Consider the following 20655-nt stretch of genomic DNA (forward strand, 5'->3'; position numbering starts at 1 on the left):
TACTGGAGTGGGCTCTCATTCTCTTCTCCAGGGGATTTTCCCCACACAGGGATAGAACCCAGGTCTTCTGCGTTGCAGGCAGATTCTTTACCATCTGAGCCACCAGGGAAGCCCTGAACAAAAACCAGAGTGTCTCTGAAAGATCTTCTAAGATTTTCTTGCACTTTACTTCTCAATAATACTTTAAAAAATGGAACTGGCTGCAACTGTATATGAATTTCAGGTCGACCAATAAGGCTGACACGGAGGGTACAAGAGGGAAAGCAGAAGCTCAAGAACCACAAGGAAAGCCCACAGAGAAGCTCCGGGAGTCACCTTGCTGCCTGCATCCACACTGCTTGTGGGGCGAGGTTCCAAGAACTTCAAGTTACTCCCACTTCTGATAAAACCAGTTTGATCTGTCCTGAAGCCAGTTTCAAGGTAGGCACAAAGCCTGGAGACACTGAAATCACCAGTCAGAGCAAGGGTAAGTTTTTAGCATTTCTTGGCTCTACTTGGAAGGAAGGCAAAATTGCTACTAGAATTGGTTTTATGTAATATCAATCACAATTTTAAAAGTCATCTTCAAGCAACTCTGGAAATCCCCTTCTTTGTGATGTCTTCTGGGAAATATTATAGGAGTGGGGACTTCCTTGGTGTGCTTTGCTTGTGATATGACTTGCTCCCCCGTCCTCCTCTCATCTCAGCACCCACCAGCCCCCAGACTAAAGGACGGAGGTGGGAAAGGGAATGCTTACCCTACTGGTAACTGACAACCTAGAACTGAAAGCCATCTATGTCATACACCCGCTCTCCTGAGTGGAGATCGGGACTAACTAGTTCTAGGTTAATCTGTGAAAAATTAAGAGGTGTGAACATTTTGATCGAATGATGCAGCTCACATGATTAACATGTGAAAGATAAGTAGATGGGCCATCTTTTAAATAGAAACGATAGCTTGGAGATACAGTCATATGAAAGACATCGTTAATTTAAAAGATGCATTCAGAAAACAAAATAGTTTGGTGACTAATGGTGGTGGAAACATAACAGAATATGGTTGTCAAGGGAATTTGGGGGCTGTGCGTATTTCAGGCTAGCACAGAGGGGTTGTCTTTGTCATGGCTGCTTCGTGGCACCACCAGAAATTAGAACCAAGAGGGATCTTAGCCATCATACTCTCTATACCCACCCATGATGATATCCACTCCAGCCACCACCAAAAAGAGATAAAGACACAGAGGCCTGGAGACATGAGTATCATTCTATCACTCATCATCAAATTGCTATTATTTTTTACTGTTAATCTCTTTTCCTCCCTGCTCCATCATTCTTTCTATTCTTCTCTATTTCTATGCACTCGGTTAAATATTTAACATCTTTTTCTTCTCCCTGTGACTTAGATCTTCCTTCCCAGCAGCTGTAAGAATAATTTTACAGACCAAAGATTTATACAGCACTTATGGTGCTAGGAACTGTTCCGAGTGCTTTGACATTTACCACATCATTTGTTCTTTCCAAGAGCCCTAGAAGGTAGGTACTATTGTGATTCCATTTTATTATAGACCAGGAAATTGAGGTGTAGAAAGACTAGGTAACTAGCTCAAGGATACTCAACTGATAAACAACCACGATATATTTTAAAACAAGCAGGTAGGCTCCAGAGACCTTGCTTTTAACCATTATATAAACTGCCTCCACTACTAAATGTTACTGCATATTGATAATGGGCCAGCCATTATGCAGCTCATAGGGTCACAGAGTTGGACACGACTTAGTGACTGAACAAGAACAGCCACTGTGCTAAGGATTTTATAGGCACTGTTTCATGCATTTCTCAAAATCACTAAATGAGGTATTTAATAACCTCCTTCCCACTTTATGTGAGACAATTGAGACTTGAAGAGTTTTAGAAACATGCCCAAAGTAATCATCTAGAAAGAAGTACACCAGGTTGAGATAGATCATCTAACTATGGAATCTGTCCTTCTAAACAGGCTCCTATCTTCCTCTTCATCCCACCAGAGACCCAGAGCCCAGAAGGCCTGGAGGAACCAAGATCAGTGCTGAGAGCAAGGCGCTATGTCAAGTGGGTCCTGAAGTCTGTCATGTCACCAGGTTCAAAAATCTTTAGAAACGTAGGAAATAGGGAAAAAAGCATCTAGAGATTGCTTTCGTTTTGTAAAAACAAGAAAGAATTACCTAGCATGCATTCCTGAGGAATGATTTTCGTCAGTTTCAGGTATGAAAAAGTACAAGCTCAATAGGTGATGTTTATTTTAAACAATTGTGGCCAAAAATAAATCTCTCTTTTTTGAAAATCCTAAATAACATCAGTCACAGGTTTTGGGTCTAACTTTCAGGGTAAATCAGTACATACAGTGGGAAAAGCATATGCACAAAAAAATTAAGTGTTTGTAGCCAAAAACAGTAGAGAAAGCAAAGACGTCCACAAAGAATCGAAAGTTCTATTCTAGTCATTTTTCAACTCTAAGGCTTTCCCACCATCTACTAAGGATGTTCCCCAATAAAACAATAATCTCTACAAGACTGATCTCTTATCCTTGTCCACACCCTTAACCTAGAAAAGTCCAAATGCAGTTCATAGTTACTTTACATAGAAACCCAAGACAAGGGATGAAGACATTGAAAAAATATTGGAGGAAATGTTTATTATGCTATTAGATCATTTCAAAGAGGGAGGGCATACCCATGTCTTAGAAGAACCCTGCCCTGGAAAATCACTAATATGTGGTTATATGAAACAGTACCAATAAATTACCAAAATCATGGTAGGTCATTTTCATTCTGATTTTCTACTCTCCCATTTACATATTATTCCTATCTGGAATAATACACAGCCTAAGATGAGAGAAGAAACAGCCAAATAAGGAAAATTCTTGTAAAAGGATAAAAAGCTAAGCCCATGACCCCCAGCAGAGAACAACCTCTGCCCTGCCATTCCTCACCAAGGTCAGCCGAGCATGGTGACCTAACACCCTGCCTTCAGTTTCCTGACCTCTCCTCTGGCCTGCTGAGCCCCATGGAACTGGCTGCAACTCATGATTTCATTCCTACCTGAGCTGAAGGCATGAAAAGAGCCATGCCCTATGATCTAAGACCTATGTGAGAGCCACGACTCTACCCACTGACTAGATCCCCTCCAATCCAGTTCTTCAGCCCAAGGAAGCAGCACATCTTTCCCTTTAAGGCAAAGGAAGAGATGCCAGGCATGCTTCATTTCAATGAAACCCAGCAGAGAATCAGAACCAAATCCATCATCCTTATTGGAAGACCCTGCAAATGGCAAGAGTGTTTAAGACATCACTCATGGTTAATTAAAGAGTATGGACAATGAACACTCCCTCAAGGCTAGTTCCTTCTTCCCAAAGTTATGGGTTCAGAAAAGGCCAGGGCTCCAGCAAAAGGGTTATTAAACATCACCTCTGCCCTGAGTTTGGCTGAACTGCTGTAATGTTTCACGTGTGATAACACATGTGGCTACCCACTGGGGGAGGGGTATTCTGATTTGGAGGGCAATTAATGTGTAGCCTTTCCTGGCGAATCTGCCTAAGGAATTAGTAACCACTACTCGCCCCCCCCACCCCCACCCTACAAAGTTCAGTTGAATATTAACTGCATTAACTTTGCAGCCTGCAACATCCTGTTACACACAAATAGCTCATAGTGCTTATGGATGGCTTGCTTCACAAAAATCATTCCAAGCAGAGTTCCATTGCTGAAAAACTGTGTTCCATCCAAAGGGGTGCCCACCCACAACCAGCCTTGACCAAGACTCAACAGAAAGTGCCCAGTCTAGGGTATTTACTTGGTTTAACTCAATGGCCAGAATGCCCCAGACCAGGCAGCACCCCCTTCTTCTCTAAGTCTTACTATGGACCAAGTTCCTGAGGATTACTCGAAAAGATGCACTTTGCAAGATGAGAATGTTGAATGTTCTCCAAAACTTTTAAAACAATCAATACAAAGACTAAGTGTTCATCCTGTTCCCAAAATATAAGGTCCCCAAGAACAACTTCCTATCAACCATAAAACTTTTCAGGAAAAGCACAGAGAATTCAATTACTAATCCTAGTACACAAAAATGAATGAATATAGCTTGAATCTATCTGATAAATAGAAGAAATAGTCACTCACCTTCTGCCCAATGGCGGGCACTACCCTAGGGATGATCAGCTCACCAGATTCCACATTCAATGAGCACTCCCTCTCCTGACACTCTCTAGTTCTTTCTTACATGTATTCTTGAGTGCTTACAAGTCACGCTTACAGAAGGAGTGCAGTGTATTTAGAAATCAAGTTAAATCTTGAGGCCTGGAACCTTTATCTTTTCATAAATCCACTTCAGTCCTCTTGCCTGGAAAATCCCATGGACAGAGGAGCCTGGTAGGCTATAGTCCATGGGGTCGCAAAGAATCGGACACGACTGAGTGACTTTACACTCACACAATGCTATACAGTTATTGCTCCTGTCAGTTAGCAACACAATTATGTTGTATAGAAATGGAGACACACAATAGATTTTAGTATTTAAACAAGAACTGAAATTGCAAGCAGAAAGCCATAAACCACACCATTACACTGGAATTAAAGCTCCACAGGAAAAGAAAAAGTTTCATTCCCACCCATCAGCAGCCAACATGCAAAAAGAAGCTACCTGTAGATCAGAAGGAAGGTGGAACATGCGAGGCAAAGCTTGGGTTCCCAGGTTAGGCTGGGGTTTTGTGAAAACCCCAGGCATGAATATATGAACGGAGAAACCAGAAAACAATATTGCATAACACTTACCCTTTAAGAGTTAAAGGAATGATAGAAACCTTATCTATCAACAACGTCATTCAAGCAAAACTGTTGTGTCAATTTAGCCTTCCTCTCATCTTCCTGCCTACCAAGATTTTCTAAACTCATGCCTTACTATCACAGTTGGGAAATAGAACAATCAACAATCAATGGATATTTATCCCCACTTCCTAGAAATTATTAAAGAATTATAAAAATTCAAAGAATGAGCAGATTTAGCCTTCCATGTCTCTCTGAATTCTATTCCTAGAATGTTTATAACAACCTCTACATCCCTGTAACCTCCATCAGTGCATGTATCTTTTCTGATAACCTGTAAGGGGATACAAATTTTACAGAATAGATTCTTATTTCAGCTTTTTGAACAGAATGAATTCAGCCTCTATCACTACTACCACTCCACAGAGAGGTCTGGATGATCTTGAAATATCCATGGAGGAAACAACTAGAGGAGATGTTGCCAGAAGACTCTTCTGCAGGAGTTTGCCAAAAACAGCAAAGCTAAGAGAACTCATACTGGAGGCAGGAACTTTATCTATATGCTCAGGAACTGTGGCCAGAGGACACAAGCCCAACACCTCTTCTGTGGACAGACTTATTTAGATTTGATGCCAAGTTCAGAAGAGGCTTGGGTTTTGCCTGTTTAGCTGAATATGCAAAGTGTAGAACCTATAGTGGAAATAACTCCTCCCAAGAGAGTGGTGAGAGAAACTTCTGGATTGAATTTTGCATCTTTAGAAACAGCAAATTTGCCCCTCAAACACACAAGTTGATCATCTGACAAAATAAAACTGGTGAAGAATATTTTCCAATTCCTGGAAATTAGCACAAAATAGCTATATATATATAGAGAGAGAGAGAGAGAAAGAGAGAGAGAGAGAGAGAGGGTGGGGGAGGGAGAGAGATAGATAGATACATACATATATATATATATGCACGCCAAGTTGCTTCAGTCGTGTCTGACTCTATGCAATCCTGTGAACTATAGCCTGCCAGGCTCCTCTGTCCATAGGATTCTCCAAGCAATAATGCTGGAGTGGGCTGCCCTGCCCTCCTCCAGGAGATCTTCCTGACACAGGGATCAAACACCCATTCTTATGTCTCCTGCATTGGCAGGCAAGTTCTTTACCACTAGCAGGTAAAAAAGAAGAGGTGGGTTCTTTACATATATATGTATGTATGTACGTATGTAGGTATGTAATGAGTTTATACGTACATGTAGGTCATATATCCATCTACATGAGTATATGGTACCAATGCTCATGTAGAGTTTGGTGATGATACTGTCTAGTCTCTATTTTGCCTTTTGTTTGAATTAAAAGGGCCTCTTCACAAAAGTTTTATTGGTCTTGCCTTGAAAAAATGCCAAGCATTGGCACCCTATGCCTCTGCCTTCTGAAAATCAAGGGCTGCAGAACAACCACATTAGCCATCCCTATACTAAAACTCTGGACCCTCCAGAAAGATATCCCCCCTCCATTTCCTCTTTGATTCAAAAGTAATTGTGCACCAGTAGAGTTCAGAGTTTAAAACGAGTTCTTTTAAAAACTCAGAAAAAAAAGGAGAAATTAATTCTAACCCTTACCTTTGGCACCTTAAAAGACTTTTGGCCATGACTTACCTGTATAAATAGAAAGAACTAAATTACTACAGAAATGCCCATGGGCGAATATGTGCTAACTAATGAAGTGTTCAACTTTTGCATGATTAACCCGCTGGTGTGGGGGGAGTGTAAAAAGCAGAGGGCATAAAAATAATAAGAAAAATTGATTAGCAGCCCTCTTTTAAAGTAGTCCATGAAAAAATCCTGTTTTTGTATTCACTAGCTTGGAAACTGACTGCCAGGGACAATAAACTTGAATGACTTACCAGGACTCTGGGCAGACCCCATGGCAGCTGTTCGAGTCTTTAGAATTCACTAAATAGGAAGGTTCAGGTCAAAGAAAAAAAAGCCACCAAACTGCCTCAAACTGATCGACTTGCACAACAGGTCCTGCCAGCTGTCATAAAGTTAATTTTCTAATATATTGTGAAACACATTACATAAAGTTGAAAACTATGACTGGGCTTTGTGTCCATTCAATTTTCTCTCTGGAGCACTCTCCTAGACCACACTTGGCTTTAATTCCCGCCAGACCAATTCATTAAGAAAAAAGGGGATAGTCTTGAGCCAGAATATTTATACACTTGACTCAGAAACAATCTATTCTAAGCGACATTTTCCCAAGCTAAATGTACTGCAGGACTCTTCTATTCATAAAATTCTTGAGCTGGTCTGCAACTCCCTTAAGTGAGGAGAAAAGGAGTCAGATCCAAAAAAGAAAAAAGCACAGTGACCAAAAAAGAAAGGAAATGCCCAAGGAAAGCCATGGGTTTAGGCTACTTATAAAGCAATGAGACTTCTCTTTCTTCCATTTACTCTGATTACACAACTAATATTTACTCAGCTTAGTCCTCCCTTTAGCACAAGGGACAGGCATTTTCTAGGCAAAGAAAAGAGAACAACCAAGGCTCAGAGTCCTTGCCAACAGGCTAGACTCCAACCCCCTCAGATTCTACCTTTTATCTAGGATGCTGCCTAGGTTAAAGAGACACTAAGAGGCTCCAGAAGCAGTGACCCACAAAGACACAAGTGCATGACACACAAATGCACACGTGCATACTCTTATCACAAGTCCCTTATCCAGGCGGTCAAAGCACAAATCTTTCCTCCCCTTCACTCTTTCCCTTTGGCTACGGACAGCATCCCTTTTCCCAGCTGACCTCTCACATGTTTGCCACAGATCATAAGACCTTATAACGAACTATATGCAAAGAGTAAGAAATATATCACTGTGACCAAGGAATCAACCGTTTTCCTGGTGCCTAGATGACTCTAGGCAAGGGGTGCTTCATCCCAACTTTACAGAACTGTATAGTGGGAAGGCCACTGGCTGGTGCGTGGATCAGAGTTCCAGTATTAGGTCTGCTGCTAAACCAGCTGTGTGAACTTGGGCAAACCACTCAGCCTTTCTGATCCTTGGCTTCCTCATTTACAAAATGAAGAGTTAGAGCAGTGATCCTCTAAGCAAACTTCCAGTTTTAAGATCTTTTCTTTCCTTTTTTTTCCCTGTGCTCATTGACAGGTTAATGGACAAGAGGAGACTGGCTGAACGCTTGTCAAAGTTTCTCGAGCACTGTACTGTCCAATAAGCAGCCACAGGCCGCATGCAGAAACTGAACACTTGAAACAGAGTGAGTCCTCATTTTAAAGACTCAGAATTTTAAAAAATGCAAACATCTCAGTAATAATCTTTACATTGGTTACATATTGAAAAAATATAGTATTTAGGCTATATCTTAAAATATATTATAAAAATTAAATTTATGTTTCTTTTTACTGTTTTTAATGTGGCTACTAGAAAAAGTGAAATTGAAAATATGACTCACGTTATATTTCTGTTGAACAGCAGTGCTCTACAGGAGACTTGGCATGGAGTCCAGATCTGGTCCACAGCCTGTTTTTATATATCCTGAAAGCTCAAAAGAGTTTTTACATTTTCAAAGGGTTGTTTTTAAGATCATGTTATAGAGACTATGTGTGGCCAGCAAAGTTTAAAATATTTACTATCTTGCCTTTTATGGGGAAAGTTTGCCTCCCCACCCTTAGTCCTCTCCTTATGGGGTTTAGTGCTATAGTAAACCTCCAGTCTTGAATGCAGTACCAGAAAAATCATGCTTGGAATTTCCCCATCAATCTCCATATTCCCACCATTGTCCTAAATGCGGAGAAGATGCGAAGAGCATTCCAGGAGAAGGAAAGGATAATCCAGACTCCCTGATGAATTTCCTTTTCCCCTTGTCTAACCTATAGTAGGAGAAGGCAATGGCACCCCGCTCCAGTACTCTTGCCTGGAAAATCCCATGGATGGAGGAGCCTGGTAGGCTGCAGTCCATGCTAAGGGTCAGACACGACTGAGCGACTTCCCTTTCACTTTTCACTTTCATGCATTGGGGAAGGAAATGGCAACCCACTCCAGTGTTCTTGCCTGGAGAATCCCAGGGACGGGGGAGCCTGATGGGCTGCCGTCTGTGGGGTTGCAGAGTCGGACACGACTGAAGCAACTTAGCAGCAACCTATAGTAGCAGGGAAGCTTACAGACTGTGCTACCTCACCGATTTCTGTTTCCCTCTTAAGAGAAAAGTTGCTGAATATGGGGTCGTTGAGAGTCAGACATGACTGAGCGACTTCACTTTCACTTTTCACTTTCATGCATTGGAGAAGAAAATGGCAACCCACTCCAGTGGTCTTGTCTGAAGAATCCCAGGGCAAGGGAGACTGGTGGGCTGCCATCTATGGGGTCGCACAGAGTCGGACATGACTGAAGCGACTTAGCAGCAGCAGCAGCTGAATATGAGAAAACTTAGCCTAAGGGGAATATGATAACAATTTTAACCTAATTGTAACCAATTTAACCTCACCCCTGCCCCAACACTAACAGTGTAGCTTTGCAGGGGTGGGCAGAATTTAGTGCAATCAACCACTCTACTTGCCCAGGACTGAGAATTTCCTGGAACTCGGGACTGTCTGCATGCTAAAGTATGAGTCCGGACAGTCCTGGGCAACCCAGGATGAGCTGGTCACTTTAAATTGGACCAATGAAAACTATGCTATTGGGACTTCCCTGACAGTCCAGTGGTTAGGACTCCATGCTTCCAGTTCGGCGGGGCACAGGTTCAATCCCTGGTCAGGGAAGTAAGATCCTTCATGTGGAGTGATTTGGCCAAAAAAAGAAAACTATGATACTATATTACCATAAAGAATGCAATGCTAATCACATTTCCTAACAGAAATACCTTTAAAAAAAAAAAAGCAGAATGCTGAAGTTTTGCTTTTTCTACTTTCACCGCCTAATTAAAATTAAAATTTTCAGAAAGTAAGTTCTCCCTGGACCATTCATATCATTTTAGTATCCTGGAATCAACCCCCTTGACCTCTCTGGGCCTCATTTCTTCCACTATAAAAGATCCTGAGGATATAGTGCACTCTTGTCAGGGACTTCTGCTGGGGGATAAAACAGTAGCCATTGAGGGAGAAGAGAATTCTCAATTCAGGATTTACGCCCAATTCTGGATAACTGGGCAACAGTTGTCAATAGGATGGATTCTTACAAGTGTTTCAACTGTGTGAACCATATAATCGCTTAAACCAGAGATAAAAAGGAACTCAGCAAGAATCGACTTCCAAAGAGGAGGGAAAATGATACACCAAATCCAGAAAAGCTATATATCCCATATACAGGAACCTAGATGGGGACATTTTATTATTACTCGTGTCATCATCTTGGGATGATTGTTTTGAAATTTGTGGATGATAGGATATCTACTTCCGCAAACAGCTGAAACTTGACAATGGAATTCCCGTTCTCCCCAAGGACATGGAAACGTTCTCATTGTTTAAGAGAAGCGTGTCATTCATTGCATATTAAACACACACTGTCTTATGTTTCATTGGGGATGCTCTGTTGTGCAATAATTGGTCCCCATTGTTACATGCACAATTTGGCAGCTCAGATGTAAAAGTAAAGCCTCTTAAATAGCTATCTCCACTGATAGCCTTAGGCATCGAAGGTCCCCCGTGGCCACGTGCCTGCAGCAAGCCAAGACTAACGCTTATGGGAGGGAGGGATAGATGAAAAGGGGGGTGCACCTATAATCCTTTTTTTATATTAGAAAAGCACCCCAAAAACCTCATTTGTAATGGCCGTGTGCCGTGGCAAGCCCCCGGCAAAAATTCTGCCCAGAGTGGAGCCCTGCTAAAGGAGAGGAAGTGGTCTTTGTCAGAAGAGAGGGAAAGAGAGGCAAAATCCTGCTAGGTCCTCGCTCTTCTCCCCACAGAAACACCTGTCCCCCTTTCCACCTGGGACCCTTGCTCCTAACATCACCCATTCAAAGCCCCAAGCCGCAGAGGCCATTTCTCACCTAAACGATCACAGCATCCCAGCTATGTTACAGCTGAGATGGTTCTGAATCCGGAAGACAGTCTCATTTCCCCCCCAACATTACTGAAATCCCCCCTTTTCAATTCTGAAATCCTTTCATGTCAAAGACAGATTTTGGATTTTTTCCCCATTATTGTTTCGACACAAGTCTTTTTGAAATTTCTTTGTTCCCCTTGCTCTGTCTCAAACCCTGCCCCTACTGAAACTCTGTGAAGTTCAGAGATGCCTGGAGGGACCTTCCTCTGAACTTCAGCTCCGTCCTAGGAACCACTAGGGGATCTAGGGCTCTCTAGTTAAGTTTCACACCAGCCACCGGACAATGCAATGCATTGTTCTGTCTTCCAGGGTGCTGACATCTGAACCACTGGGACAATTGCTGCTTCCCCTGGGATGAAAGCCAACTTTCTTCCACAAACCCTTTGTAACACAGGTCGACAAAGTTGGGAGCAGACCAAAGGCAAGGAAGCAAGGAGAATCGGCCTCAGTCCCCAATTTCTTCCCTTGTGAATCCTGCTCAGAGGATCTGTGAAGTCAGAGCTGGACCCAGGCTGCAGAGTGCTTAATGGTACTTTTAACAACATGAAGTTGTCGGCAAGCAATCTACCATGGAACATTACACTGTAAATGAGAGGGGCAAGAACTAGGATTTCATGTGCTGTATGAAAAAAAAAAAAGGAAAACAACATCTTCTGCCTATGAATTATATTTAACATGTCCAGAGTATTTTAAAAAGTCCTCTAAATGAAAAAAATCTCCTGGTTGATGAAGAACAGGAAGATAGAGTAGACTGGTTCTGAGTTCAAGTCTCACCTTTGTGACTTTGGCCAGTTTCCGAACTGTGCCTTGGTCTCCATTTCATCACTGTTGAAGTAGGACAATTAAAATCTATCTTACTAGCATTGCTGTGGGAATCAAATGAGCACGTTCAGTCACTAAGTGAAACCCACCAGGCTCCTCTGTCCATGGGATTCTCCAGGCAAGAACACTGGAGTCAGTTGCCATTTCCTTTTTCAGGGGCTCTTCCTTCCTGACTGAGAGATCAAGCCCATGTCTCCTGCATTGCATGCAAATTCTTTACCACTGATTCAGCTATGAAGCCATAAGAATCAAACGTTGTTGTGTGAGTCGCTCAGTCGTGTCCGACTCTTTGCGACCCCATGGAATGTAGCCTGCCAGGCTTCTCTGTCCATAGGATTCTCCAGGGAAGAATACTGGAGTGGATTGCCATTCCCTTCTCCAAAGAATCAAATAGATGATGTCTGAAAAGTGTTTAGCAAAGTGCTGATGTACTTGTTATTTTTTTACTTTCAGATTTTTCACTGAAGTACTGCTTGCTTTACAATATTGTGTAAGTTTCAGCTCTATAGCCCAGTGATTCAGTGTTCTGGATCAGATTATTTTCCCTCACAAGCTATTACAAAACATCGCGTATGCGTCCCTCTGCTATATAGTAGGTCTTTGTTGGCTATCCATTTTATACACAGTAATATCTATATGTTAATTCTAGCCTCTTAATTTATCCCTCCACCCACCTTTCCCCTTTGGTAACCATAAGTTTCTTTTCTGTGTGACTCTGTTTTGGAAATAAGTTCATTAGTGCCTTTTTTTTTTCCCTTTAGAGTCCACATATAAGGGATATCGTATGATGTTTGTCTGATATACTACTTAGTATTATAATCCCTAGGTCCATGCATGTTGCTGCAAATGGCATTATTTCATTCTTTTTAATGGCTAAGTAATATTCCATTGTATATATGTACCATATCTTCTTTATCCATTCATCTGACAATACACATTTAGGTTACTTTCATGTCTTGGTTATTAGAAATCATGCTGCAGTGAACACTGGGATACATATATCTTTTCAAATTTTGATTTTCTCTGGATATGTGCCCAGGAGTAGGTTTGCAGGATCATATGGTAACTTTTATTTTTAATTTTTTTTAAGAAACCACCATACTGCTAATATACTTTTTAAATAATGACTAGCTATTGTTACCACTGATCCTAGTAGGCATAGTAGGAAATTGCAAGTTGAGGAATAAGGACAAGATCACTCAGTTTGCTGATCCAGAAGCAGGACTGTGTTCTTGGTAAATTACAGACAGTTCTTCCACAAGGCCAACCCCTCCCAAATATCTCTGGCCAAAGCAGAGAGATATATATAGAAAAAAAAAATCACTAGGGCCTGAAATATTTAACAGGATGTTTGGGTTCGATACAAAACTCAGAAAACTTGACTGAAGTAAGAGCTCTAGTGATTCTGTGAAAAAATTATTAGCTGAAGGCAGAGCTCTTCCAAAGAAATACTAAAGTGTTTCCTAGAGGGTAAGGAAGACCTAGGATTGACATATGGGTCCTAGTCACGTCTGTGTCAAAGTCTGTCCCCCATTCGTAAGAATATCAGACATGATAAGGAACCATTCCATCAAGTAACATCACAGCACTGCCTTTTCCCAGCGGGTCCCCACCTTGTTCTGTTTTAGCCCTCCTCAGTCACACTGGGCTTTTAGCCAAGCAGCATTCTTTCTTTGAATCCCAGCTAGAGAACACAGACTATAAAAGCAGTAACTCTCCTCCAAGGCCAAAGGGATGAAGTCGAGGCACCTTGCCTGGGGACCGTGGGCCGAGCCTGTTCTTCAGAAACTGGGTGATGTATCGGCAAATGTCTCAAGGAGCCTGACTCTGCTCCCCAGGGACATGTATTTTGCTTTCCCTTTTCCAAGTGGCATCCTGAGATTCCTGTCTCATGCCCAGATAGGGTCAGTATTTTGCATCTCCCCCTCCAACATTTTTTTAAGAAAACTATTTTCTCCACTCCAAACGCTGTGTATTTTTTCTGACTTAACTAAATTTAAATAAGTTCCCTTTCAAAGCACGTACACACACAGGAGCTTCATCCCATAACAAGTACAAAAACTTGTTTTCACAAACTTTTAAAGTCTTCTTAAATTGTTTATACCTTAGTGTGTTCTGTTCCTCCACCATTAATGTAAGCTCCTGCAATCTGAATAGTTTCTTTTTTAAAACTGAATGCAGTTGACTGACAATGTTGTGTTACTTTCCGGTACACAGCCAGGAGAACTGGAAATACACATAGATATAGATATAGATAGATATAGTAGATGTATTCTTTTTCAAAATTTTTTTCCATTATAGGTTATTACAACATATTGAATATAGTTCCCTGTGCCATACAATAGGACCTTGTTGTTTATCTATTTTATATATAGCAGTGTGTATCTGCTATGTCAGGCTCCCAGTTTATCCCTCCCCACCTCTTTCCCCTTTGGTAGCCATAAGTTTGTTTTCTATGTCTGTGAGTCTCTGTTTTGTATATATAAGTTCATTTCTATCATTTTTTTAGATTCCACATAAAAGTGAAATATGACATTTATCTCCCTCTGCCTGCCTTAGTTCACTCAGTATGATAATTTCTAGGTCCATCCATGTTACTGCAAATGACATTATTTCATTCTTTTTTATAGCTGAGTAGATATACACATTCCACTGTATGTGTGTATATATATATCCATATGTATACATGCCCATAAGGATATATATCACATCTTCTTTATCCATTCATCTCTTATATATATATCACATATGTATGTGTGTGTGTGTGTGTGCGTGTGTGTGTGTATATGTATATACAAGGAGATCTAACCAGTCCATCCGAAAGGAAATCAGTCCTGAATATTCACTGGAAGGACCGATGCTGAAGCTGAAGCTCCAAAACTTCGGCCACCTGATGCAAAGAGCCGACTCATTAGAAAAGACCCTGATGCTGGGAAAGACTGAAGGCAGGAGGAGAAGGGGAAAACAGAGGATAAGCTGGTTGGATGGTATCACTGACTCAATGGACAAGAGTTTGAGCAAATTCCAGGAGATGGTAAAGGACAATGAAGCTTGGTGTGCTGCAGTCCATGAGGTCACAAAGAGTCGGACATGACTGAGTAACTGAAAAACAGATATGTATATATATCACATCTTCTTTATCTATTCATCTGTTATATGTGTGTGTGTGTGTGTGTATAAATCACACACACATATATATCTCACATCTTCCTTATCCATTCATCTGTTATATATGTGTGTATGTGTGTGTGTGTGTGTGTAAATCACACACATATACATATATCTCACATCTTCCTTATCCATTCATCTGTTAATGAGGGTCTCTTTTTTTAACCCCATCTCAATGTCTCCTGAACAGTAGTATTCTGTACAGAATTCAGATACCAGGTGATCAAAGGACCCCATCAACTCTACCTTAATCTTGGTAATCTGGGCTCCACGGGAACATATAGAAATAAAGATAAACAATACACACACACACACACATAAACACATGGGAGAAGAAGGGAAAGAGGACAGACAGAGCAAGAGGAGGCTGGCAAAAATACTAACTTAATTTGACCGTGGTGAGATCTCCCGCATCAGACTTAACTGCGCTTGTATTCTCAGCCTTGTTTGGTAAGAATTGTGACACTCTATTTAAAAAAAATGTCAGACTAGTGGTGTCAAAATGGGGTTTGTGACAACTGAAGAGATTTCAGACCGGTCATGGAAGGGAAAAGGCGTTCGGTTGGTGAGTTCATATTCTGTCTCTTCAGTGGCTTGGCTGAGCACACTCTAAAGTCACGCCGCTATTTCCCATCTACACAGTCACAGGCCCCTGCATAAGGGACCCGAGGGGCTGCCTGAGTCATGTCAACACTCATCCACCTCAGAGAAGAAAAGACTCCCTTTTACTTTCCTCCCACATTCACCTGCCCTTGGACTGGAATTCTTTTATTCTTTTCAAATGATTCATCTTACTCATTTGGGATTTAATAAGTAAAGCTGTTCCTTTAGTTAAACTTTTATGACAGCAAGTTAGCAATCAAACACTTTTTTTTCTTTCCATTTTTGGCTGATGAGAGGTTCAGGTCTGGGATACGTCAAGATTTTTCTATCAACAAATATTTCTCTCTGCATGAAGTACTGTGTTGGCCAAAAGCTTCATTTGGGTTTTTCCTTAAGATGTTTTCCTTTTGGCCAGCCCAATATCTTCCCAAAGCGAGTATAGCTCTCACCTTAAAAAGAATCCTGCGAGATGGTTTGTTTTGATTATGAGGAAACTGTAAATCAGGGCCGTGAAATGATTTGACCAAGGCATATTCAAAGGAACCTAATTTGGGGACTTTCCTAGCAGTCCAATGGTTAAGACTTTGCCTTCCAATGCAAGAGGTATGGGTTTGATCCTTGCTCGGGGAGCTAAGATCCTATTTATCTCTTGGACAAGAAAACAAAACATAAAACAGAAGCAATATTGTACCAAATTCAATAAATCTTCTTAAAAAAAAAAAAAGTCCACATCAAGAACAAAACAAACACACACAAAAAAACAAACCAATCTAATCTGACACCAAATCCTACACCCTGTACCTATGTCTGACTCTGCAGCCCCATGGACTATAACCCACCAGGCTCCTCTGTCCATGGGATTTCCTGGGCAAGACTACTGGAGTGGGTTGCCATTTCCTGTTCCAGGGGGTCTTCCCGACCCAGGGATCAAAACTGCGTCTCCTGCATTGGCAGGCAGCTTCTTTACCACTGAGCCATCAGGGAAGCCCACTAGGTACACAGTGGTACTCAATAGATGCTATTGGCCCCCATCCAGTCAACCCAAACGGACACTTAGAAATTTGGTAGGCTTCAAGGAAACACAGACCAGATCAATTATGTCAATACAGAGCCCGCTGAGTTTTATTTGTAGCTTCTGGCAATACACCCTCACTGCCCACCAGTTTATTCAGCTACTTGCTTCTACATCGGGCACCCTCAACAACTAGGCTAACTGCCTATTTAGTCCACACCCGCCCCCTCAATCTTGGCTTGACACTCTGTACAGAGTGTGTGCTTAGTAAAAGCCTCAAAAATTTTCTCATCCTTTTTTATTAAAAAAAAAAAAATGGAATCACAGAGACCCAGGGATCTCTAGCTAAGAGGCCCCATCGTCAGAAACACTGAAAAAAGATCATAGCTGACACCACAGTTGGTGAAAATAACAGCCTACAAGCTGTGCCAAAAGTTCTCTTTCCTCATCTAATCTCCCCATCATTCTTCTGACACAAGACAGCAAATGCATGAAATCCTTTAAACATTCATTGCAAGTTGTTATAAAGGTAGTACATTTTAAGAGTTGAAAAAAAATCTATATACAAACTCACATACATACGGACACATCCATTCATATATAAAACATTGCACATAGTTTTTAAAGAAATTGGCTTAGTAACATTTAAAAGAATCATTTAATCTAACTGATCCCACATATAACAGGGAAGAAGTTAGCTGTGTCTAGATTAGACTTGAGAAGTAAAACCTCCATCTTTCGCTTCCGTGGAAAACTCAAGTTTCCACAACGAGCCTTGTATAGAGATGGCTTTGTTTATTGTTTCTAGTTTGCTTCCTCCCTGGAACATTAAGTGGTCTTGGATATTAGAAAACAAACAGCCATCTGACTGTCACCCTACCAGCTGGCAGACTGAAGCGTCATAGCTAAAGCCCACACCTGCTTAGTTTCCTACAGAATCTCCACTTTAATTAGAATTAGATATTAGTCTGTGAGTATGTGTTCTAATTTTACTTCTTACTTGAAACCTTGCTTTGGCATGCAACAAATACCTATGCTTGTCCTAAGGGATCTCACGGTTATATTCAAAGCCATGCACCCAGTAGGTTCTCCACTGACACTTTACGATCTGGAATCCACGAATCCAGATTAGACTTTACAACAGGACCATGGTGCTGTCATCTTTTGATGTCCCCTGATAGCATCTCATTTCAGTTTGAAAGAAACCATCACTTCAAAAGGTGGGGGCTCATTCTAATCATAGATATATATTTCTGCTTTGATAAAATGTAGAACTGTTTATCTTAATGGAGTGTCCCCTCTGTTTTTCTTGAATCACTCAGCTATACCCTATGCTGAATGACATATAAAGATAGAAATTATGGAAATCAAGAAAGCATTTTTTCCAATGCAGATCCTGAGTTGCTCAAAGGAGTCGCTAAAATTTCCCTCTAGGGTGTCGTTTTAAAGTCTAACGTCGTCCCAGATAACAACTGACCACCGGTTTCTTTGATTCCCAAGAAAGGAGAACTCTGCAATGTGACGCAGGCCAGAGCATTTGCTGTACAGGCTTGGGGCATTCACCCAGGAGGAAAATAAAGAAACAAATTCACACACTCACACACACATGTGCGTACACACACACACTCAGGCACACTGCAGCCATCCAGCAACAGTAAGTGAACACACAAACAGAGGCCCCATCCAGACAGACAGTATTGGTGCAGGTGTTTGTAAACAAGTAAGTTTGGAGAGGTTTCTAATTATAAGCTGTCACAGCTAAAATTAGAAACCCGATCTGCTCACTTTATTTAAAAAAAAAATGCTTTCCAAAAGAGTTTATTTAAATGAGAGCAGCCAGCAAGCCTTGATTTGGCAGCCTGACGCTGCTCTGGTGACACAGCCGGGTATCAGCTTCTTCACTGTACCAGGAGGGGCACTTCCCAGGTTCCAGTGAAGACAGGCACAGTTTTCATCCATTGTCATGGAATGATCCTGCCTTCTCTGGATGCAAATATCAATCACTCCATTCCCCATCAGCCTCATGTCTTCTTCTGTATCCTCAAAAATACACTCTCATCACTTCTTGCTTCTCCTTTCACTCCCAGCTCCAATACAAACTCAATTGCAAACATTTCTTGGCCTCCCCCACCCCACAAAAAATAACACTCCATAATAACCTACATATAGATGCTCAAGACTGAACACCCATTAGGAAACTCAGCAGAGAAGACAAACTTGATACATCAGCGGGGCCATCACACCACATTCCAATCCTAGACACAGCAAAGTGAGCGCCCTCATCGTTCTTAGAGCAATTGGACCACAAAGATGCTTTCCATAAATGGAAAGAAGGAAGCTGGGTTCAGTTACAGGGAGGAAGCTGCTCTCTCCCATTTACACAAACAATATAAAATCACCAGCCTCAACCTGAGAAGTTTGTGTCATTTTTAAAACCCATCAATAATAAATGAATACTGCACAATTCAGCCCCGGTTGACCAGAATCCTCAGTCACACTTCCTGAAATGAAGTGCAGCTCTGTTGACTCTTTTCAGTCTTACAATAGCCAAAAAAAGAAGCTCAAGACAGTAGCGGGCTTCAACACTTTCATTAAAGAGCCATTACCTTAGCCCAGAGTTTTAATTTTAGCTAATTTTATTCTCATTTTCATGACTCTCTCTCTGAGCCAGCTTCTCGGGATAAGAGGCAAATGAATAACCGTTACTTGCACCCACATCCTGGCTCTTAAAGACACATATAGACAAAAAATTAAGTGATATTTCTAAAGACAAAGTGCTAATGCTCTTTATATAGATTCCACTCGTACAGGAAAAAAACAGAACTAACTATTCAAAACGCAGAGCTGAAGCTATAACCCCAGCTAACTCAACTTCAGCTCTGCCTTCTTTTGTATATTCACCCCCTGCATACCTGCAACAGCTTCAGTCTCATCCCTTCACCTCTACAGACCATCACCCAGAGTTCTGAATTAAAGGAAAAACTGCCAAATTTTAATTGTACCTTTCTCTCTCCAATTTATAGAAAAGATGCCACTACCATTAAAATAGCCAAAGGTAAAAAGACAAAGGGAAAAAAATGACTATGGACCATTTGACTATCGTATATGAAGAATCTGTCTTCAAATAATCAAGATGATCAATTCTCTAATAAAGCAATAATCACCTCTTAAATTTTACTGAACCAGGTAGCAGATCTCGAAATGCAGATACTCAAGGCAGTTCCTGCCTGTCCACAGGAGATCCAATAGAAATTATGCTGTCTGTTGACCACCCCACTCCATGTCTTCTTTGGCTACATGGCATTCCCTACCCAGACTGGCTTCTGCGACCCACTTGACGATAAGCCCTACTAATACCCTAGGTCCTCTTGCTTTTCAAACTTTATTAAGTATGGGTCTCTTCTACCATCTGCATGCACATACTCTATTCAGTAACTAGAGGACTGGACAAGAAAGATCACAATATCATTCCCTTCCAAGTTCATTCTATATACTTTAATGTGGCCCCTTCCTGGAAATCTTTAATCTATCTCTTATGTGTGTGCCCAGTCAGGTCCAACTCTTTGCAACTTCATGGACTGTAGCCCTCCAGCCTCCTCTATCCATGGGATTCTCCAGGCAAGAATACTAGAGTGGGGTGCTATTTCCTACCCCAGGGGACCTTCCTGATCCAGGGATCAAACCCGCATCTCCAGCATTGGCAGGTAGATTCTTTACCACTGAGCCACCTGGGATGCCCTCAATCTATCTCTTATTGGTCTAATAAAACCCACATACCAAGTATTCCAAACCTAAGCCAAATATCTCACATCCTCATTCTGACCTCTAACTCAGGTTACAGGTGAGACTTAAGATGGAAAAGAGCTCCAGGTAACTTATGAAGAGGCACACAATCATGGACTGTAACTGACACATGAAATCCTATTCCATTTTCATATTTTCTGACTGGTACTTAAAAAAAAAAAAAAAAGCAACTCCATGGGAAAATGGACTTCTTGCCGAAACCCTCAGCAAAAACAGCCACTAGAATAATTCATCGGCACTGGGTTATTAAAATCCCTGACAGGTATTACTTAAGATGTTAGAAAATTATTCAGGCACATGTGTACACATACATCTACCTTCTGTGCTTGTGTGCTCACACACACACACACACTCTCACATTTTTAGTAAGTACTCATTAAGCTATCTGAGATATTAAAACTAATCACGGCAGTTTTCCTTTAATGTTAT

Source organism: Capricornis sumatraensis, chromosome 14, assembly GCF_032405125.1.
Source record: "Capricornis sumatraensis isolate serow.1 chromosome 14, serow.2, whole genome shotgun sequence".
Taxonomy (NCBI): Eukaryota; Metazoa; Chordata; class Mammalia; order Artiodactyla; family Bovidae; genus Capricornis; species Capricornis sumatraensis.